The following is a 22,725-nucleotide window of genomic DNA, read 5'->3' as shown; positions in this document are numbered from 1 at the left end:
AATCATGGCCTCGTCGTCTTTCGAGTGAGCAGCCCCCATCCCAAAACTATCCAGGAGCCACCAAGAGTCACCTTATCACAAAAAAGACAGGAAATTCCAAGGAATTTAGGAACTCTGTCAGGAACCAGAGCCAGAAATCAAATGTTAGAACAGAAGATGTTCCTAGTGACATCCTAATTTCCTATCACTTAGGAAATTACAAGGATTTTAGGAGTTCTGTGTCGTGAACCAGGGGCAGAGGCCAATAGGTATATTTTCTATGATTTCACACAACCCCAGTCCATGGTCCCACATGTGTGAGGCACCCACTACTCAAGGGAGGATGCTTGGCCTTGAGGAATGTGCATTCCAGCTGGAAGGCAGAGAGGAGATTTGGAACAAGATTATGTATGAATAAAATAAAGAGATGGTATCTAGGAAATCATGGAGGAAAAGTTAGGAATCCTAGAGACAATCCAATGTTATAAATGGAGACAGAGTAAACCAGAAAGGAGAGTAACTTGCTCAAGGTCACATAGCTAGTCCATGATATAATGAGGACCGGAACCTGTGTGCCTCACTCGGCTTGTGACTGGAAGGACTGAAGTTTCCTCCACTCTCAGGTGCAGGTAAGACCCTCCTGGACCCAAACTGACTCCTCAATCAGAAAGAACCAGAGCCTATATCCAAGCTTGGCCTTGCCTTTCACTGTGAGCTAAACCCTGGGCCACTTGAGTACTCCACCTCTTTCATCTTTATTTCTGCAACCAAACAAGTTTACTGCTTGACCACAACACAGGCAGTATAATAGCAGCTGCTGTCTGTAGCGTACTGACCATCACACTGTCCAATCCAAGACACACCACGGACACTGGACGCAAATTTACTGTGTCGGGAACCGCTCACAGTGCTTGAACTTGCATGTCCTTCCATCCTCATCACAACACTACGCAGTACGTGCTACATGTACCCTCATTCTACAGTTTGAAAAACTGAGGCCTGCAGAAGCCAAAAGCTTCCCAAAGACCATGCAACTGACGAAGGGCCGACCTGTAATTAACTCCAGTCTCACCATGCCTACTTGCCACTGACAAATTCCTGATCCTCTCCCTTGTGCCAACACCTTCATTCACCACCATGACCCACACAGGTGGTTATTAATCCCATCTCCCATTTATGGACACTAAACTCAGAAAGATTAAGTCACTCGCTCAAGAATAGGAAGATAATATCAGGCACAATCGGGTCCAGGAATCCATCAGTGAGACTCTGAGTCCCTGTCTGAAGAAAGCTGCCGATGCTGATGTGTTCCGATGCTGTGGTTTACTTGCTAGTGCAGGGAGGAGGGGGGGATGCATGGGCAAGTGAAAGCTTGAGGATGGAGGTAAGAATAAGATCTGAGGAGCGTGAGTTGGCAGAAGAAAATAAGGATTTGGGGACGGTGGTTCTTCATTTTCTGGTGTTTGTGACAACAGATGGATGGTACGAAGTGATAAAAGTTTGGTTGTTACCCACGACAAGATTACAAGACTCCAAACGATACCCACTAAGTAATTACCACCCTGTCCCCGGCAGCATGTGACCCGGTCTCACCAGGTCCATTAGAGAGACGTGCAGAGGACACTACCTACCAGGTTTTGCCTTCCCCTGTAAGGCTATTTGGAAGGTGGATGACACTGCCCAAGCCACTTAATATTCACAAGCCAAAGCACTCTAGTGTCCCATAAACATATGTGTTCTTATGACTTGGCCACATGGTTCTCACCTTTCACCCTGAACCAACTGAATTCCCCCCGGCCCCATATATGATCGGCTGGACATTGGCCAAGACGATGCCTACTGGCAGTTGAAACAAGAAGTAAATTTCCCACACTGATCAAAAGTTTTTGGCATGGTGGGTCCAGGTACCTACCAAAACTTCCCTTCAGCCACAAAGGTCCACAAGAGGAGGTGCTCCAACAACTGGCAATAGCAAATGTGCTGGCTGGGGGCTGGGGGCTCCCTTGCCTGGTGGGGAACTTCAGCAGCCTCTTCTGGACTCCCCCAAAGGGCTGAGATCGTGCTGAAGGGGAAGGCTGAAACTCTCCAGAAAAGGCTGTCTGCCAGGGGACTCTGATGATTGTAATCAAATTGTGTTTCATTAAAGAGAAAGTACCCAGAGGTTTCCTATTGGTGGCCTTCTTGCAAATTAAAGATAACAGAGTTAACGGAGAACAATTGTTAAGTCAGATACCAAGAGGTTAAATGAGCCCAAGGTAACCTGACCTCTTTAGATGCTCATGTGTGGAATATGAATCCTGCTCAAGCTGGAGCCAGACTGGATTCTATATTTGCCCCAAACCATGAGTTCACAGCTCTGCAGCACCCTGGCCATATACACGACTTTGAGCCAGATAGTCTCCGACTCCACCTCTCATCTTTTAGATCAAGTAAGGTGTATCCAGCTCTCCCCCATTTGCCTAGGACTTGGGGGGTGGGAGGCACAGGACATCAGTGCTAAAATCAGGGCAGTTTCAGCCAAATTGGGACAAGGTGATTACCCTACTGGGCTTCCCAACCCTCCTGTGTCAACATTCAGTGATTATTCTAACTCTTTCTTGAGAACTACTGAATTTCAAGAACCCTTGAGCCTATACATTGTGAGCTCGATAGTTTCCAACCCACAGCAGGGACTCTGCAAGTGCTGCCCCTTCCTGGGTTCCTGGCCAAGAACTGTCACCTTGGGCTGTTCTGAGATATTCGAATCCTGTGCTGGATGAATTCTCTAGAACGCTACCCCAGGAGCTGACAAATTTCTGTCTTCCAAGTGAAAGAACTGATGCTCAGGTCAGGTATGTGATTTGCTTGAGGCCACAAGGATGTTAACTAAGGGAGCGAGGCTCTACCCCACATCCTCTATTCCAAACACAGTGGCTCCCTGGCCGAGCAAGACTGTTGTATGCACACACACACACACACCTAGGTGTGGGCCCAGGTGACTGCAGACCAGGGCTCTATGAGTTCTTGTCCCTAGAAGCACCTACTCATGCCTGCTCCTTTTCTCCAGAGCTCCCCACTTCCTCTGTGACAGACACAAAACTAGACACAACTCCATTGGCACCTCGCTGCCCAGGGGGAAGAGGGGTGATCAGCATCCCAGCAACCTCACATCTAGGTGTTGGCCTCACCCCACAGCCAGCCTGGCCCCACAGCATAAAAATCAAGGACCTACCAAATGGGTCACCAAGGACCCACTTCTTGTTCACCCTCCTCATCCCCAACAACTGCCCAGAAGAAAGGGAAGGGCCTAAAAGGGCAGGGATGTAGATGGAAGGGTGGCTACCCCCACCCTGCCACAGTCAGGGGCTCCAAGAGCAGAGAGCCCTGCAGCAAGGTGTCCTCAGAGGCTCACACTGGGCTAGAGAACCCGGAAACTCTAGGCAAGAGAGTTGGAAACCCAGGAGGACCTGGACAGGGAGGAGGTGGCAATGTGCGGTTTTTAATTTATTTTTTCTTGCCCTGAGACAAAAATTAATTTGACTTGGGAAAAAAAAAAAAAAGTAACTTTTTACTTGACTTTCGAAAGTAAAATTTCTGCAACTCTTTTTCCACTTAACAGAACATTTCTTCAACTTCTAAGGCATAATGATAATATGCGCCAAAGACAGGGAATTCCCTGAGCTCAGCTCACATATCACTGAACTGATTTTTTTCTTAATTTTCTAGTAGTACTGGCTGGGTTATGCTAACAGGAGAGTTAACAGCTAATTTTGCTACAGGGAAGATAATAACAGGAAATGATCTTTAATAATGAATTAAATAGACTCCTTGGATCCTGATTCCTTTTATTAGATAAGGTCAATGGCATCTTAAATGAGCAAATCTATCCTAGGCTAGCAACAAGACAAAAGAAAATTGTCAAGCTGACTTACGGGATCCAGTGTGAGCTCTAAGATCAGATGATACAGAGTCTGACACAGCAGTGAGATCAGGGGTTTTAGATTCAAAACCAGACACTAACCCACACTAGCTGTGTGACCTTGACCATGCTCCCTCCCCCGACATGCTCTTGAGCTGTCCATGGGGATAATAATTCCCACCTTTTGGAGCTTTGTGATCATTCCTAAGTGAAAGGGTGTGAGCCCAGAACAGTGCTTGGCACACAGTAGGGGCCACCTGTGGATGGCCCCACTATATTTGCCCCATCAGTTAGACAGAGGATATCCATTATAGCACAGTTTCACATGCATTATGTAATTCAGCCCTCAGTACAACCTCCCTTAAAAGAGACCCTTCCAGACCAGATTAGCCTCATGTCAGAACAGGGAAAGTCAAACATCGCCCAATGTGAGGCACTTAGAGAGAGGAAGGACCATGATTATAGGCAGGTCTTTAGACTCCAATTTATGCCATCTATATGGTCTTCGTCCTACAAACTAGTTGGCTCCATTTGTGTTTTAATCATACAGATATCTTAGCAAAATGCTTCTTCAGGGCACGTAACCAACCTATGTATCATTATTTATTAGGCACACACATTCTACTGTTAATAGCCACACACACACACACAAATAGAAGGAACAAATACAAACTACAAGTAAACTGAAGTTGTTTTCTGGCAGGAAAAGGGAGATGTGGATAAACTGATGGGAAAGGAAGAGCTAGTCTTGGTCCTGGAAATCAGTACTGCCTCAGGGCTGAAAGCAGTGAGTCCTGCCGTCCTGTCTTAGTAAAGAGGAAGCACAGGCTTGGAGAGGTTAGAGGTTTGCTCAATATGCAGAAGGCACCCCTCCAGGCTCCCTGCCTGATTCCCTTGCTATCATATAAAGTGGAGTTGCTGCAGATGCCAGCAAGCCCCAGGGAGCCACTGAGTGCGTCTGAGTGAGGGCAGCGCAAGACAGAGCCTGAACTTCCACAGATGGTTGTTTCATCCCAAACAAGGCGCTGGTTCACACCTTGCCGATGCCCATGTGTGGAGGTTCCAGTTCCCAGGAGTTTCCTAAGCGGGGGATGCAATTACAATGTTTTAAAGCAAACACACACACACATACCCGAGTGGGAAGAGTGCATATTTATTTGACTCATTAGAGAGAATTCACTAAAAGGATGCACAATAACATGGTCTTCTTTTTTCAGTAATCCTAATTGACATTTTCTTTTGACATTTTATTAGTAACTCATTTTAACTGTTATCGTGCTCTCAGTAAGGTACCAAGGCAAAGCGTCGTACTCTTCGGCAATAACCATGTGCAAATCATGCATCGTAAAAATCACCGCGGCTGGAGTTCGTGCTGTAGAGCACCAGCTATCAGCCTGACGCAGGGCAGAGGGCAGCGCGGCGTTGATCGCACTGGCAGAAGCCTGCCCATCTGCTGCCTGGCTGCTGAGGGCACTGGTCCTGCTCCCAGCTTCCATCCAGCTCTCAAAGCAGCTGCTTGCAGCCCTCCCGGGGCCCCGAGCTGATACTGTATTCCAGTGACCAAGAAGGAAATGCAATTCAGTGGAGACCCAGCCCCTCCTGCCACTTCCACATGCTTGCTGTTCATCCCAAGAGCAAGCCGAGAAAATGCGGTCTCCATTCAACACAGTTAATGCATGTTTTCTAAGAATGTAGAATGTGTCCTACTGAAGTGCCAGACACAGCATAGCTGAAAGAGCAGTCTGGAGTCCAACAGATCTGGGTTCAGGGTAGTCTCTCCAAGTCCCCATTTTCCATCCATAAAATGGAGATTAAATGCCTACCTTATGGGTGGTAGTGAGAATTAAGTCAGAAAATTACATGAAGTGTTTAACACATGACCAATGCATTCACGCATCCCAGGAAGATTTACTGAGAGCCAATGGAAAACATAATTAACATAGCTCAGGGAACTTCATACCAGGACACAGTAGGTATGTAATAAGTGCCCTGTCAGACCCCATAGAAGCTCTTAAGTATTGCAGAGAGAGGCAGAAACACAAATCACTGTAACACATGACTGGCTGTAACAGGCTGGACAGTAGGGAGCCACTGAAGATCTTCAAACAGAGTAGGGTGATAAGAGCTGTACCAGGCGGAGAACCAATACAGCCTGTGGCTACTGAAATGTGGCTGGTCTGAACTGAGATATGCCACACATATAAAACATGCTCTGGATCTCCGCGACTTTATGTGATAAAAATAAAATACTCAATAGTGTTTACATATTAGTTACATGTTGAAACAATAGCATTTTGAATATATCAGGTTAAATAAAATATATTATTAAAATGGAGTTTACCAATTTCCTTTAGGGCTACTAGAAAATTTTAAATTACACACGTGGCTCATGTTATGTTCTTATTGGACAGTGTTGCCCAGGAGTATTTGCTGGACAGAGCAGAGCAGAGAGCAGCTGGACACAGCAACAACATCTGGGCCAGTTCATTCCAGCCTAACTGCTCTCGTCCTCTTCACCAGCCCAGCCTCGCCTGCTGCCAGTTCACTGAGTAATTAAAATGCCCTGAAGCAAAGAGCCCAGCTTCCGGGAGTGCTTGACCATGCTCGGAGTTTTGCAAAGTTGTTTCTTCGGGGAATATCCAGGCAGTGTTTTCAAACACTTATGTTATCCAGAGTCGGGATGGGGTGCCAAAGTGCCAGCCTGTTGGCCCGTCACCTGGTGGCCAGAGCTCACACTCAGCAGCCGCCATTTCACAGGTAAATTAAAAAGCAGCCAGCATTTTCCTCTCCAACTGGCACCAAACAATGTTTTTCCATGAGTATGTCCCTTGTAGAAAGCTCTCCAAAGCCTACAGATTGATCTCAATAGATTCCGTGCGTGCTGCTCCCGGGGATGGAGAATGGACAAAGCACATATTGCTCCCCTGCATTTGGCTTCGGGAGGCAAGCCGCAGGCTCAGACTTGAAATTCAAATAATAATGCCACTGACCTTCTGGCGGGGACCTTACACCTAAGCCTTCCCCTTTATCAGCAAAATGTGGAAGCTGGGCTTCATGGTCTGGAACATCCTGGGGGAAGGCCTATTACTAGAACAGCTAAAGGTCTGTGCTTTGCAGTCAGTGGGACCTTCATTCAAGTCCCAGCTCTGACACCTGCTGGTTGTACTGCCTGTGGCAAATTACTTAGCTCATCTGAGCCCATTTTCTTTCTTTCTTTCTTTTTTTTTTGTAAAATGGGAAAGTATATAGTGGCAATCTCGTGGGGTGTTGGGATGGTTAAATTAGATAATGAGAGAAAGAAGCACCGTGCAACAGTTGGCACCTAGTAAGCACCAAATAAAGTCATCTATAAATAAAGACTTCGGAGTTTGGTTTGGAAACGCTAGTCCAGGCCTTGCTCAGAAGGCCTTGGTCAGCACTGGAGTTTGACATCTCCTCCAGCTACTAACTCACCCTGAGGGATTCTGAAGCTACTTCCAACAAAGGGTACCCAGCAGAATTAGGGGCAGAAGGGGTAAAGGTGTCTCCTCTTTGGAGACTGCTATCCTAGTGGGCACAGCTGACTCTGGGGGTCAGGAAATCTGGACAAGATCTCAAGTAGGATAAGAAATGTGGGGGACATCGAAGCTGACTGGTCACGGTAGGCAGAAGCTAAGGTGGCCCCAGGATGCCCATACCCTGTATCATTCCCTCTCCTTGACTGTGGGTAGAACCTGTGAATATGATGAAGTACTACTCCCCTGCTTAGGTTACAGTAAATGGCAGAGGTGAAGATATGTTACAGATGTAATTAACATCTCTAACATTGTTGACTTTGAGCTAATCGCAAGGGAGATTACCTGGGTGGGCCTGATCTATTCAGGTGAGCTCTTATAAGAGAGTTGAAAGATCAGAGATGGAAGAAATCAAAGAGAGGTATCCTGCTGGCCTGGAAGACACATGCAGCTAAGCTGTGAGAGGAGGGGGCCATGTGGCAAGGGCATGAGGCCAGGCTCCAGGAGCGGAGAGCAGCCAGCAAGGTAACAGGGACCTCAGTCCTAGGGCACAAGGAAATGAATTCTGCCAACCACCAACACACTTGGAAGAGGCTCAGATGAGAACACAGCCTCAGCTGACACCTTGAATTCAGCCAGTGAGACCCTGAGCAGAGGACCCAGGTAACTCACATCCAGTCCTGCTCCACAGAAACTGAGATAACAAATGTGTGTGGTTTTAAGCCAGCAAGTTTGTGGTGACGCGCTATGAATAGAAAACAAATACACCCACGCAGCCCATTCTGCACTCCATTCTACCCCGCCTCTCAGGTCACAGAGAGCCTGTCTGGTCAACCCTATCTGCCTAAATCAACCAAATGAATCCCACACCCTCTCTTGCCTCAGTGACTGGCACAAGGTGGGCAGACAGGTAACCCAACTGGCCCAATCAGAGTGCATTAGGACATTTGTTTGGTGGCTAGGGGAAAAGACACTCTCTCCTTCCTCTGGGCGGTGTAGGGTTGGAGGGAATGAACAGCCCTCGTCCCAAAGGAAGCGGCCTGAACTAGAAGCAGGCAGGCTGCGGATAACGTCTCTATAACCTTCTGGACTGGAGAGGGCACTGCACCTAAGGTATCCCCAACCTTGAATTCTCAATAATTCCCTAATTTCCTATATTGCTTACACCATTTTTAATTGATTTTTCTATCTTCACAACCTGCGACTAAAAGCATGCTGACTGATACACGGGGTGTGTGAGTGTCGTGGGTACAGGCCCTGTCTGTCCCCAACAGCTGACTCACAGCTCCCCTCTGGGTCCTAAAAGTAATAATGATAATGCCTCATGTTGTAGTTTGTTCATGCAATGAAAATTTATCGAGGGCTTCTTAAGTGCCAGTAACTGCGTGGCTAGGCTAGAGCAGTGAAGTGGCACCACAGTTCCTGCCTCGTACGTGTCGGAGTCCAGTGGGGCTGCAAACGAGCAAACCTGCAATTACAAATTGCACGCAGGATGCAAGGCACACAGCACATACACTTCGGCCAAATGGCTCAGTGTCAAAATTAGTATTTAACCCCAACTCATGCCAAATGACATAATCATGGAATTTGCTTCTGGGATAAAAGAACGATCCTGGCATCTTACTATAAAATGGCATTATTATTACAATTTTATCATTTCTGTTTTGACATTTCATGTCTTAGGGCAGGAACAATAATTCCTCAGGACTGTCAAAGGTCAGGTAGCCCCTTGGACTCTTAGCCCATACTGGTGATATTAAATAAATACTCTCTCTCAGCTGAGGTCAGGAGACAAGCGAGATATTTGGGGGCTGCCTTATCTTTCTCCGACATTCTTTTTTTCTTCATATTCTTTAGTCTATCTGGAGTAGATTCATCATGAACACTGTACATAATTTTAGATTTCTATTTTGAGGTAGCAAAGGTAACATTCCATTTCCAATTCATCCTCCCAGGGTATGAAAAAACTCTCAAATATTTTCTTAAAATCCTTATGACCTAGAATTCCCAGTTAGAAATAAATACCTAAATATTAAGTGTTGCTATTAAAGCTTTTTTTGTTTGGTGTTATACATGTAAGTATGAATAGCAATTCTACAAATATTATAATTGTGATATAATCTCTAATTTCTATTATTCTGTTCTGTACTATTATTTAAATTTTATAAATATCGGTTGGCTCAGAAAGGAAATAACATTCTTCCTATAGTTATCTAACTAATACTCACAATATCTGTATTAACTGCTACTCCATCTCCATTTATTTGTCATTTGAAAATATGTTATGACTTAGTAAAATTAACTTTCAGAATCAAAATGAATTATTGCAGTACTTAATTCTTGCAATAATTTATACTTCAATTGCCAAAATTTCAAAATGAAACGAAAAAAGTCGACCCTATAATACCTCAAGAATGCTTACCTATATTTGAAAGGGAATATTTAGATATTAACAATACAAAAGCTATATTCTCATATTATTACTTGTTATGTAAATTAGGTATAATGACAGCCTACATCATCACTCAATCATTGATCACTCACAATTTCACAGATTCCAGACATAAAAATAAACTAAGCATTTGGTTGTTCAGCCACCCAAAGCTGAATACTTGAACTAAAGGCTAAAGCCGAAATTTCTTTCACCCCTGCAACAGTTAGGGTCCAACCAGAGAAGTGAAAATCACCTTAATGGAATTAATGTAGAGAACTAGCCATACAAAAATGATGGTTATGTGTCAATCTGACTCAGCCATATAGCATCCAGATACTTGCTTAAACTGTATTCTGGTGCATCTGTGAGGGTGTTTCTTGATGAGATTAAGATCTGAACTGGTTGACTGAGCAAAGCAGATTGCCCTCCCCGGTGTGGATGGGCTTCATCCAATCCACTGAAGAAGGCCTGAAAAGAACGAAAAGGTGGAGAAAGGGAGAATTCTCTCTCTCTCTGCCTGCCTGTCTTTGAGCTGGGTCCTAGGTATTTGGACTCAGACTTGGGCCATAACTACACTATCAGCTCTCCTAGGTCTCCAGCCTGCCAATTGCTGATCATGAGGTTTCTCAGCCTCTATAATCATGTGAGTCAATTCCTTACTATGTATTTATATATAATTATAATATGTGTATGAAAATACATCAACATACATATGTACATACATATATAAGTGTGTATATATATATTTCTATATAGTCAAGTGCCAATATGTTCTGAGAAATGTGTCGTTAGGTGATTCATTGCTGTGTGACATCATGGAGTATACTTACACAAACCTAGTCCCCAAACTTTTAGGCACCAGGGACTGGTGCTCCTATGAGAATCCAATGCCTGAGGATCTGAGTGGAGCTGAGGCAGTGATGCTAGAGCTGGGGAGTGGCTGCAAATACAAGATGAAGCTTCACTCGCCTCCTGCTGTGCCGCCTGGTTCCTAACAGGCCATGGACCAGTACCAGGATAGCCTACTACTTTAAGTTTATGGGCTATACTTTCATACAACTGTCAATGTCATAGGTTTGTTTATATCAGCGTCACTAAACATGTAACGTGTTACACTATGACATTATGAGGGCTATGACATCACTGGGCCATAGGAGTTTTTCAGCTCCATTATAATCTTATGAAACCGCCACCGTGTATGCGGACCGTGGCTGACTGAAACGTTATGCAGTACGTTACTGTGTGTGTGTGTGTGTCCATCCTACCGATTCTATTTCTCTGGAGAACTGAGACTAATACAAGTGGCAGAAGAACTGATAGGCCCACCAGGGGGCAGTGATGCAATCTAGAGGTTAGAAACAACAGGGAACAGCTGCCTAGGCTGGCGGGACAGAAGAGGTGACGTCACAGGAGCCTGAGGCTGACAATAAGAGCCTGCAGGGGTCATTCCATCTACCTGGCTTACACGGAAGAGTCAGGGAAGGGTGAGAACAGACATGACCATGAACAGGCCCAGGACTAGTACTACCATCCCTATAGAATTTGTCCTCAAAACAACCCTAAAAAGTAGGTGGCTCCCAACTGCCAACTAACTATAGTTCAGAGAGGTGAAATGACTCTTCTAAAGTCACACGACTATTAGATGATGAGATTCAACATCACAGTAACATAAATACCTAATAATGGACAATTAGACATTGCTGTTCTTCAAAGTATTTTTCCAGTTGCTTTGGTACCCAAGTCCTCGCTCCCCTCCCCTCCCCTGCGCCAAAAATCTTGCTTAGTTCTATGGAGAAAGGTCCTTTTTGCTTCACTATCTCCTTATTCCATATCCTCAGGGCATCGCATTCGCCCAAAGGGACCCCCCTCGAAGGATTTTTCCATGAGAGAGTCTGTTTTGTAAAAGAAACTTGGGTCCTAGATGTCAAGATCCTCATTTCTTTTCTCTGCTTCACAAGTAAGACTCGTGTGCAGTGTTCTGCCATCAAGAAAAATGATGAAAAAACAATGTCCAAGATAATCTTCAGGCCACTTTCCAACGCTTATATTGTAGTCCTAAGAAGGCTTAGAAGGAGGAATGTCCCAAGCTGGTCTCCATGGGGGACTCTGGGTCAGAGGTCTTTCTTTCTTCAGAGACATAAACACTCCTCCCAGCTCCCTCCCGGGTAAGGAACAGCCAGCAGACAGACTAGGTTATACCCTCGACCCCCCATACATTCTCTACCCCAGGAGAAGAATGGCCAGGACCCTGGCCACCCAGACAGACACTTCCCAATATCCCCTCTCTTTTCTCACTTTGCCTTTTATTATAAAAGTAATACAGCAATTATTATGAAGAACTTAGAAAATCCAAAAACAGACAGGAGAGAATTACCCCTAAGCTTAGTACCCAGAGGCCACCATGGCAGATGTTTTCCTGTCTAGTCTTTTTTCTATGCATAACAGAATATTCCCCTGTGAAAGTGAGATCAGGCTGGACATGCAGTTTTGTGTCCTTCATTTTTCTGTCTCCATGGTCACAGTAAGACAGTGGCAGGTGGTTAGGAAGCCATTGCGGTTCAAGACCCCTCCACACACACCAGTGCCATGTGGATAAGGAAGTCCTGGCCTTCCACCTTTCTGGGCTGTCATTTCCCCATGTGAAATGTGGGCATTATTCCGCTGCTATACCTGCATCACAAGGTTGCTGGGAGGAATAACTAGATTATTCCTTGTGAAGTGCTTAGAGCAGTGCTTGACCCATTATAAACACTCTTACCATGATTATTATGTCTCCATGGCGGCAAACACACACACATCATTTTAAATGCATGCATATCATCCCATTGAATGGATGGATGGACCTATGAGCCTAAGTTTTTTAACCACTTCCCTGTTGCTGGACACTTAGGGTCTTTCCAAAGTTTTGCTACTCTACCTAATGATAAACAGTCTCACATACAAATTTTTTTCTGCGTTTGTTGATTTCGCTGACTTCCATCCTAGAAGAACAATTACAGGATCAAAGGATAGGAGCTTGTTTAAATCTCAATGCCTGATGCTGAAATGCTCTTTGGAGATATCGTGCCACTTACATTTCACTGTGATGGGGAAGAGACCCTGCAGCCTGGGCATTATCAGGTAGGGATTTCACTGTTATTAGTTTTGAATTGGAGCCAAGCAGGTTGTCACTTTAGTTGATATGTTTTCACTTTAGTAACCTCAGTAAAGGCCTTCTACCCTATTTCTCACTCCCCAGCACCATCACCTTTTCTACCCACACATCCTGGCACAGATAAAACATCAGTTTTCCAGCTGTCACACTTAAGAACAGCTGCTCCCAGGGGCCCAAGATCATTGAAGACCCCCAAAACATGGCCATCCTGATTGCTCTCGGAATTTGTCAGCAACGATGGCGGAAGTCAGAGGAAGGAAGACAATAGTGTTTTGGAAGAAAGGCTCTGGGGCCAAAGCCTGAGATAAACCAGGACCAGTGGCATTCTGGAGGCCACGAGGTGTATGTATGTTTTCACCCAGGGATGGGCAGACATCACTAGGGAGATACAGATGGACAGGAAGACCTGCAGAGCTAAGGGTCAAAAGCCACAGGAGAACAGGAATCAGGGGTGTGACAACTGGTCAAGAAGGGAGGTTTCCAGCAGTGGCTGGTAGGCTCTCTTGAGGCTATCCCAGTGGATACTCAGAGTATTTTACCCAAATACTAATGAAAAAACCTTTGCAAAACTGTGAGTATAATTAGAGTCTATTCAGAACGGGGCTGAGGAAACAACTCTGTGGCTTGTCCCAGGTGCACAGGGACTCTCGGCAAATGTTTACAGAATAAATAAATCAACACAGTGAGGGAAATTGGTTTGGGATTTGTCAAAAGTTCTGATTAAACGGCACTCTCTTGTCAAGACTTAAGAGATCATTAACAGATGGAAAAATCAATACATTTTAACTGGCTGTTATGTGCAAGGCACTCTGTTGGACACATGGAGACAACAAAGAAAAAAAAAATGAATGGGCCCTGCCCCCCAACCTCTCAGGGCACGGTTGTGGGGAACAACCCAAGTGCCCCTGGGTTTGCGTCTCGGCTGCCCCATTCAGTAGCTGAGTGTGTGTGGGCAACTGTCATTAGAGTCTTTCAGCCTCAGTTTTCTCGTTTGTGAAATGGAGGCACTAACGATAGCTGCCTCGCAGAGATGTGTGAGAGTAAGCGAGATGATGCTCACAACACGCCTGGCAGTGAATGCACAACAAATGGCAGCTGCTGTTGTCTATTTCATGTTTATCAAGAAAGAGAAGAAAGAATCTGCTCTGAGCAGCTCACCAGCCCTAAGTAAGCAGCTCTCCAGTAGGAAGATCAACTGCAGGCTTCATTAACGGTTAAATTTAGGGACCCTGCTATCATCTTATCTCACATTTAATTACATCTCCAAAGAACCTATTTCCGGGAAGGTCATCTGCATACATTCCCGGGGTTAGAATTTGAACACGTCTTTTGGAAAGGGCACAATTCACCCTACTGCAACCAGGAACGCCCTTCCCTCTGATGTCCACTTGGCTCACTCCACTCTTTGGCTTCATTCCAGATTCTGTTCAAATGTCACATCCCCAGAAAGGTTTCTGGATCCACCTTATCTGAGGTAGTCCTCATCACACCATACCCTAACTCTGCATCACTTTTCTTTATAAAACTTGTCACTACCTGCTAAATTATATATATATATTAATGTTTGTTATTGATCTCCCCCACTAGAGCATAAACTTTCCAAAGGCAAGGGTTCGTCCCGCATATAGGTAGCACTTAATGAATAAATGTGGAATGACTTAGTCAATGAGTGATGGTTGTTTAGTCACTCTGGGGGCACTGGGGGACAGCTACACGACAGTCCGAAGACTCTTTTCATTTTAGGAGGACACTTTGCTAGGCTGAATAATGATCCCCCAAAGATTCCATACCCTAATCTCAAGAACCTGTGATATGCTACCTCACATGGCAAAACAGACTTTGCAGATGTGACTAAGTTAAAGCTCTTGAGGTGGAAGATTATCCTAGATTAGCCAGGTGGGTCCGATGTGATCACAAAGGTCCTTAGAAGAGGAAGGCAGGAGGGCCAGAGTCAGAGAAGGAGATGTCATGATGGAAGCAGAGGATGGAGTGATGTGCTCTGAAGATAAAAGAACTGGTCATGAGCCAAAAACTTGCAGGTGACCTCTAGACTCTGGAAAAAGCAAGTAAACAGATTCTCCCCTGAAGTCTCCAGAAGGAACACAGCTCTGCCAACACCATGACTTTAACCCAGTGAGACCCATGTCAGACTTCCAACCTCCAGATTAATAATAATAAATTACTGCGATAATAATACATTTGTATTGTTTAAGCCACTAAATATACGGTGATTTGTTACAGCAACAAGACTATTGTCACTACTGACACCTATTCTGACTCTCCCCAGTATAGCTCTTACTGGGCCAGGCAGGGTAGCCAGGCAGCAAAGATTACAGATGAAGAACCAAGGCCCAGAAAGGTCAAAGAGTTTGCTCAGGTCACACCACCAGGGAGTGACCAATCTGAGATCTGAACCTCCTTTATCTGCATCTACAGTCCTTGCTTTTTCCCCAGCACCAGAATGGAGGGTTACTGTGCAGCTACATGTGACTGGTGAGACAGTTTCAGCCTTGCCTCAACTCTCAACAGATACCCAGGATACAGAGACAGCTGTGTGAGGATTCTGTTTCTAAATGGTTTATCCTGGTGGAAATGTGTTTTGAGTGATATTTATGGACACATCTGGACCCCATACAGTGAATGTTTTAGCCTGATTGGGGAATCATAGAAAGCAGCTAGTGTGATGTGCCCAGATGTCTTCCGATATGACATTCCACAGAGCTGGCCTCCAGAGCCTGTGGTCTGGGGGGGGCCACCGTCCCAGCTGGAATGAAGAGGAAAGGACGGGAAGCCCCCAGTGATCACCTGCAGAACGTACTCCAGCCCATGTTGCTGCTGGGTCTCACAACCACCTGTGGGAGTTCCTATTATCCCATTCTGCAGGTTAGAAAATAGAAGCTTGAGGAAGGTATAGTTGGCCCAAGGCCCCAAAGGGAGGAAGCAAAACTGGGCTTTGTGTCCAGGCCCTGAACGACTCCCACCACCGTGGCTGTGCCAATAGAGGCAAGAATGGAAAGTGTGTGTGAGCTGAGCCACTCAGCCATCCACTTGTGGTCGGAGCCACAGGCACGGGCATCCCCCCACACCTTCTTGTCACTGTGTTTCTCACGTCTCTAAAGGCCCCTGGCATGTTTTCTAAGACAGTCTTAGAAAACAACTTCATATGTCCACAATTTCTCTCTCTCTCACATACACACAGTTACCTGTACACGAACACACTTATGTAGACACATATATAGACCCTAACACATACATATACACACTCACACATGCCCACTTACAGACATGCTCACACATATACTCACTAAGATACGTGTATGCACACAGACACATACACCTATAAACATACACACGCGTACTCAGTAATACCCACATGCACACGTGTGTACATGGACATTACACATAACACACGCCTGCATAAACATTCAGATATATGCAAACATTCTCATACAGACTCACACACAGACGTACATATATGCACACTCACTCACACACACGTTTCGACACAAGCGCACATACGCACACGCACAGTGCGCTGCTCCTGCAACTCCCTTGCTTGTCTATTCAGGAAGGTGAAACAGCCCCAGCTACTGCTGACTCTCCCGGCAGAAAGACAGACTATCAAATCCTGGGCTTAACACAGTCTAATGCAGGCTCCCCACCCATCGATTCCCCTCTGATGCTGCCATCAAGCACGTCTACTTCTGCGGGACGTGCATCTGATCTTGGAGAAATTGCAGGATTAGTCACCCGACCTTACACAAGCCCTGATCACCCGGGCAGGGCTCCCCTGGGCCTAAAGCCATCACTCTGAGCATTTCTCTAGTATGGCAGGTTCTTTCCTCCTACACAGGACAGGAACAGAAGGGCCATGAGCACTTGGGTCAGGAAGGGCCTCACTGCTACCAAGCTGCCATCATGAGCAAGGATACCCCAGGCCCCTTGGTTTGCTGTGACGTGGGGATAAAGATCCCTGTCCCTCCAGACAGACAGGAGTAATGAAGCCACGATCTACTAGAGTCCCGAGAGCAGAAGAGAAGGTGCCAAAAGCAAGTGCAGGTGATTCCAGAAAAGGTGTGGATCCGGAGCAGGCAAAAGGGGAAACACAAGCTGGCTGCGTTTAATTCTGCGTCTGGTCAGCTTCTATAAGGCTAAGCGTTGGCCATGGAGTTCAGAAAACTGGCTTATTAAAGACCCCTTTCGTGCTCCACTATCAAGCTACTCTATGACTGCCTGCCATCTCTTCGGGACATTTGCTTCCAGGACCCGCTGATGTCAATTCTGCGTGTACATGAAGACTAGCATTTTTAAGTTAAACCATGAGACCTGCCTGACAACAAGGTGGAATTCTGGGGCTGTGTGTTCTCATTAGATGCATGATGGAGCTTAAAATAAATGTTCAATAACCAAATCCTGGAGCAGCAGGCATGCAGCCCTAACTTCTGGAAGGAGATGGGGGTAGAGGCAGATGGATCTGAGCTCAGATCCCAGTTCTGCTACCCACCTACCATTGAGAGGTCTTGAATAAGTTTCTTAAGCTCTCAGAACCTCAGTGGTCTCATCTATTAAACGGGAACGACACCAATTCTACCTCATGGGCTCTTGGGAGGATCCAAACACTTGCTCTCTGCAAAGCACAGTGCCTGGCACACAGTAGGTCTCATAAATACGAGACTGACTCTTCTCCTCTAAGTACTTGCCAGTCAGGCCTGGTAAAGGGTCGTGCTGAAGGTCAGCTCTGAAATTAGACTCTGTTTGGGCTGGGAGCCTGGCTCTGTAACCTTGGGCAAGTCCCTTTGCCTGGTAGTGCCTGGGTTCCCTCTTCCTTAAAACGGAAACAACAGAAGTACCAACAGACGTGTGTCTAAGAGACTGTCATACACACCTCGGAATTGTGCCACAGAGGGACTCCACCACCTACTACAGGTTGGCTGCTCCTGGGGACAGGAGCTCCCAGCACCTTCATTCTGCCCCATGCATGGGCTGAGCACTCCAACAGCTGGAGGACACTCTCAGGCACAGAGACCCTGATGCTCCAGGGGGAAAGTCACTGCTGTGGCTGGGAACTGTCCACCAAAGCAGCTGGTAACATCGGGTGGCCCAAGAACATAAGTGGAGCCTGGGCCAGGGTCCATGAACTCTCCCCTGGGACTCGGGGGCTTCATGCCCCCTCTTATCAGTCGGGTCCTGGCACCTGAAGGAGGTGACTGAGGAGCATTTAATAAAGGGACTTGTAGTATTTGTTTTCTAAGGCTGCCGTTAAAACAACAGAAATTTATTATTTCACAGTTCTAGAAGCCAGAAGTCCAAAGTCAAGGTGTGGGGCAGGACCACTTCCTTCTGAAAGCCCCAGGGGAGAGTCCTTTCTTGCCTCTCCCAGTTTCTGGTGGCTCCAGGTGCTGGCTTGTATCAGCATCAATCCAATCTCTGCCTCCACCTTCACAAGGCCTTCTCCCTGTATCTCTGTCTTCTCCTCTTGTTTCATATAAGGATTCTTCTCACTGGATTTGGAGCCCACCTGGATAACCCAGGATAATCTCATCCAGAGATCTTTAACTTAATTTTATTTGCAAAGACTCTTTTTTCCAAATAAGGTCACAATTATTTGGAAAGGGCTTAGGAAATGGACAGATCTTTGGGTGCCACTATACAGTCCACTGCAGGATAATTTACAGAAATGCAGGAAGGCATAAGGCAGACTAAAAAGGGATGGTGGAGAAGTTAGAACCCATAGACCTCAGAGGATGGAGAAGGGAAGGGGACCTAACCATGGAGAGAGCTGTTAGCATAGCTGCCTGGCGCAGCCGCCTATAACCCTCAGCTCAGCAGGGAGGGAATAGGGAAGAAACACCCAGTTCTCTCCCTCCTGTCCCTGGCTCCCTATTACTGCTTCCACTGGCCAAAATGAAGCCCAAGCCAGAAAAGGGGTGGAGCCCAAGTGATATGGCCACAGATGGCAGCTCCCAGTCATACAGCAACATGGAGAATGATCTGGAAGGGTGAACATGAATATCCTGCACACCCCCAGTTTCTTGCTTTGAAGTCCTCTAGTACAGAGTATCTCATTAAAGGAGAACCAGACAAAGACTGGGTATCTGTTGAGCTTGCATTTCTTTCAAGTTGCTTGGAGCTTTTAGCCTCCTGTGCCAAACTCTTGAAACTTTTTCCATGCCAGTCCTAAGTCCCTGATGTCCCCAGACCTGGAACCTGGGAGAACCAAGCCAGGCTCCCATCCCCTCCGCACACCACCAGCATACCACAGAGGAAGAGACCAAGTAACAGTGAAGGGTAGGACAGGAAAGTCTGTAGCCCTGGGACCGAACTGGGGTGGAGCCAGCTATATGTTCCCCAACATAGACAAAACAAGGAGCCTGGAGCCAGAACATAGCTCAGCCCCGGCCCACTGCCAATGCCATCTCTGTCCAGCACTCTGGAACCAGGACGTCGATGGGGCTACATGAAGATAAAGTCAGTGGCCTGGGATCCACCTGGCAAAGGGGTCCTGCTCACCAAACAGGGCTCTACCCAGAAGTATCACCTTCTTACCTGAGGCCAAAGCACAGAATCCCACTCCCTGGGCTGCTCTGCCTGCTGCATGAAAAGCAACCCCACAAAATCACTTCAGGTGCTGTTTCATAAAGTGCCACGGAACAAAATATACTGCCAAAATCACATGCTGCTCTGTGAAGGGGCCTAGCGGCCCTCCAATTACTGTCACATAACCTTCTCCAATTTTATCTCCCTTATCTTATCTATAATAGATAAATGCCCAGCCCCAGGGAAGGGAAATGTTTTTACAAACTGAGTATAATAAACTAGAAAAGGGCCAGCTGTCACCAGCAGGAAGCAATGCCCATCAGTAGGCTCAGAGCCATCCTCAAGGCCCCCACAAAGCCCCCAGTCCAGGGAAGAGTATTCTGGAAGTCCCTTGCTCACTCAGTCAGTAACATTTATGAAAAGCCCATTCTGAGCCAGGCTGGGAGAGGAAAGCATGGTTCCTGCCATCCTCTTGCAACTCCCAGCATGGGGGAAACTGTGTCGGAGCTGCAAGCAGCCAGCCTGGAGAAGATGTCCTTGTCGCCCGGCGTGGCATGGGCACAGGCCTTGGATTCTCTCTCTTCACCTCCTGTCAGCTGCTTGGAAGGGCCTGGGCAGGCCAGCCAGCAGGAGGCTTGGTTAAATCCGCCCTCTCTGCAGGAGCTGCACATTCTCATTTTGCCTTGGCAGAGATGTGAGCGCCAAAGTGCCAAGCCATCATGGGGGACAGAAGCACAGAGCCAGGGGCCTAGGGTGGAACCGGGGTTAAGGGCTCTCTGTGGGGCTGCCATCTACTCATCAGGCAAGCGCTCAGACAATTCCTGAGGCCTGAGGGACCAGGGCTCTGCTTTGGACACCAGGGACTCCAGGAGAAAAGGAAGGCCAGCAAGAAGGAACCCCAAGCGAACAGGCTTCTGTCCTGAGTCCACTCTGGGCCTTGCTCCTCTGGTGATGAGCACAGGCCTTTTTACAGTATCCCATCCAAGATCCCTATGAACTTTCAACTCAGGCATAGGGACAAATAGTTTAGCTGCCAGCGAGAGGGTAGCCACCCTGGCTGCCTGGGCCCAAATCCTGACTCCACCTGTTGGACAAGTCACTTAACCCACTTGAGCCTCAGCTTCTTCATCTGCAGTGTGGAGTTAGGAACAGGATCCACCTGAAAGGGCTGTGGTGTCAAGTGGGATTGAAACAGGGGAGGTATGCATAGTAAGTGCTCATTAAATGACGAATGTTAGTTACTAATATTATGATTTTCAAATGTGGAGCTGAGGGTCCAGGCAAGTGATGTCCGACAGCACACAACAGAAAAGTGAGTTGGGAGATCCCAAGCTAGGGTACAGAGCCAGGACCTGCTCTCTGCCAGCCCCACTGGGTGCCTCCCACAATAAAGCCTCCACATTCTTTACAGACAGGGCTCTGTCACAAGTAAGATACATTTCCAGTCACCAGGGGGAGGTTATAAAACAAAACACTGGACACGACTGAACTCATAGCCCTATGGTATTTCAGGGAGAATCTTGGCTATGCGACATGAGGCAAGTCACCACACCTCCCTGGGCTGGTTTCTAAAGCTATAAGAAGTGAGAACTAGATGATCCTGCCATTCTATGAGACCAGAGAATACTCCATTTCAACTCCAGACCCCCTGTCCCCTCCCGTCTCATACCCCCAGCCTCCAGCAAATGGGAACACTCTGGCACTATTTAAGAGGCCCACTGCTGCTTGAGGTCAGAGCCAGAGATGTCAAGTTGCTGGAAATTTTTAAGTCATGGAAACAAAGCTTTCATGAGAGAGGGTGGAACACGGGCAGTTTTCAATATGTATTTTTAGGACCCTGTACAGGCCTGAAATCCCTTTGATTACTTTAGAAACAAAACCATATGTGTCTCTCAGGTTTGCCTGATTTAGATATGGGCGTGACTAGAGTAAAAACAGTCCCCGCTGCTGTCGGGAGTTTCTGATTTGTAAGAAAAGCCAAAAGGTTCTTCAGAAAGAAAAAAAAAAGTTCTCACCCCACCCCACCCCTGCCCAGATTCTGTTCTTTTCTTTCCCCCTTGGCCTTCCTTCCCTGCTCTGAGGGGATGTCTGAGGGGCCCTGGGAGGTCTCCAAGCGTGGGCAGCCAGCCCTGACCGCAGCCTGAGCCCCGCCCAGCAGCTGGAGACAACTGCTTCCAGATGTGCACAGGCCAGGAACTGCCCTGGCAGCCAGACTGGAGTATGGAGAAGTGAGGGCCCAGCCCAGGGGCTAGAGGCTCCCAGACCCACTCGCCTACCACCCTGAGACATTTCTCTCAAACCACAGCGAGAAACACTCCAGAAAGATCGGGGTGTTAATCCCAGCCTCTACTGAGCCAGCCTGAACTCCCACATCCCGTCTCACACCCTGTCACAAGCATACTCACTGATTCTCGTCCCCACGAAAAGCCTTCGCCCAGCTCAAGGACTGTTTTCCTGGTCTGTAGAAAAGGCTCGGTATCCATGGCATGTTCACACCCACGCCGAGTGAGTCCGCAGTATCTGTGCACCCATATCGTGCATGCGTCCACGTCGGTGTGTGCGACCGCAGCATGTGTGCACCCATATCGTGCGTGTCCACGTCGTGTGCGTCCACTACGTGCGTGTCCGCAGCGTGTGTGCGTCTACTACGTGCGCGTCCACATCAGTGTGCGTCCACTACGTGCGCGTCCACGTCGGTGTGTGCGCCCATATCGTGCGTGTCCACGTCGTGTGTGCGTCCACTACGTGCGCGTCTGCAGCGTGCGTCCGCTGCGCGTGTGCGTCCACTGTGCGTGTGCACCCACGTCACATGTGTGTCTGTGTCGTGACAAAGCAACGACTGGGTGTGCCCAGGCGAAGGCCACTGAGGCCTCTTGACCCCCACAAGGCAGCCAGGCACAAAGCCACTTACACTCACACACCTTCTCTCCCCGGAACCCCATGAACGGTCCATTCAGTAGATAGTTGTTGCTCATTTCCAGAAAAACCCAATGAGCTCAGAAACAATAAGGGGCTAAGAAGCAACAGAGACAAAAGGGAAAATCAGGTTTGTCAGCCAAGTCCTGAGACTCTGGGCCCATCTTCCTTGGACTCCAGGGCACAAATCTTAACAGTAGATGTTTGGGTGGGCAGGGCACTGCTCCTCAGCCACACCTGGGATGGCAGACAGGGAGCTTGGGTGCCAAGGTCCCTCTCTTGCACACAGATGGGGCCCGGCTAAGGGAGGTCG

General features: G+C 47.2%; 1 long non-coding RNA gene across 2 annotated transcripts in view; it reads right to left on the bottom strand.

Moving 5' to 3' along the window:
* LOC107519753 overlaps positions 1 to 22,084 on the bottom strand; it is a 127,734-nt gene extending 105,650 nt beyond the window's left edge. For both annotated transcript variants that reach the window (XR_001599167.2, XR_001599169.2), the window contains exon 1: positions 21,902 to 22,084. This is a non-coding gene — a long non-coding RNA (uncharacterized LOC107519753). The remainder of the gene's footprint in view (positions 1 to 21,901) is intronic.
* Positions 22,085 to 22,725: the final 641 nt, after the last annotated feature.

This window comes from Rousettus aegyptiacus, unplaced genomic scaffold (genome assembly GCF_014176215.1).
Source record: "Rousettus aegyptiacus isolate mRouAeg1 unplaced genomic scaffold, mRouAeg1.p scaffold_m13_p_14, whole genome shotgun sequence".
Classification (NCBI taxonomy): domain Eukaryota; kingdom Metazoa; phylum Chordata; class Mammalia; order Chiroptera; family Pteropodidae; genus Rousettus; species Rousettus aegyptiacus.
Note: the sequence above shows the minus strand (reverse complement) of the source record. Positions and strands in the feature narration are given on the sequence as shown.